The following is a 1,361-nucleotide window of genomic DNA, read 5'->3' as shown; positions in this document are numbered from 1 at the left end:
GCAGGGGTCGGCAACCTTTTGAGTCGGAAGAGCCAAAAATTACAATTTACAAAATTTCAAAGTTTTTAAAGAGCCACAAAATTTTTTCTTGCCAACAATAAATAGTACTCGCATAAATAAAGTTTTTTGATAAAAAACTAATCTATTTATTCAGAATTGTCTTGCGTCGAAAGCGAATTAAACCTCATAGAAACATCCGACGACGGTGTCATTCGAGAGCTTCCGACGGACTGACGACAGTGACGACGCGTGTTACGGGGGAGGGGTGCGATGAAAAGCGAGTACAAGTGGCTGAGAGATAGAATCGGTGCCTAATCCTCGATAATCGATTCAGAACGATTTTTAAATGTTTTTTTTTTGATAAAATATTTGCTTATGGAACTAAAGAGCCGCAGCTTCACATCCAAAGAGCCGCATGTGGCTCGCGAGCCGCAGGTTGCCGACCCCTGGTCTAGATGAATGCAAAACACTTCACATAGAAAAAGGAAGAGAAGTTATTAAATCCATGGAAGAGGGTGAGTTCTACAAGTATTTAGGATTCCAACAGGCCAAACAAACAGAACATACACAAATATAGCAAAGATTAATTAAAGAATACCAAAGTAGGTTAAATGCCATTCTCAGAATAGAGTTTACAGTTTACAGTCCAAAACACACAGTAAAAGCAATAAACACATATGTCATCCCAGCACTTACATACTCTTTTGGAGTTATACATTGGACCCGCACAGATCTCGAACAACTTCAAAGAAAAACAAGAACAACACTTACTTAGCATAAACAACATCATCCTAAATCCTCCACAGAAAGATTAACCCTTCCACGTAAAGATGGCGGACGTGGCCTGATCGACATAGTTAACGTTCACTACAAACAAATACAGTCACTGCGAGAGTTTTTCTACAGGAAACAAGAAACATCACAATCACATAAAGCAGTAACTCTAGCAGACTCAAATAACACACCATTAAACTTACACTCACAACACACAGACATGACACAACACATAAAAAGCATAGACACCATCAAGCAATCGTGGGCTCAAAAGGCTCTCCATGGCAGGCATCCTTACGACCTGGCCCAGGATTCTGTTGACAAAACTGTGTCAAACAGCTGGTTAGAGCGGGGATGCCTCTTTGGGGAGACGGAAGGATTTATGATTGCCATACAGGATCAGGTCATAAATACTAAAAACTACAGAAAACACATACTCAATGATACAACACTCACAAATGACACATCATGCCAGAAACTATACAACACATCACTTCTGGTTGCAAGCTCTTGGCACAGACAGATTACTTACACAGACATAATCAAGTAGCAAATATAATACACCAAGAGCTTGCAAAGAAACACAA

This window comes from Centruroides sculpturatus, unplaced genomic scaffold, assembly GCF_000671375.1.
Source record: "Centruroides sculpturatus isolate CEXI.00-Female unplaced genomic scaffold, Cexi_2.0 scaffold1064, whole genome shotgun sequence".
NCBI lineage: Eukaryota > Metazoa > Arthropoda > Arachnida > Scorpiones > Buthidae > Centruroides > Centruroides sculpturatus.
The sequence above is the reverse complement of the archived record's forward strand: the minus strand, read 5'-3'. Positions refer to the sequence as shown.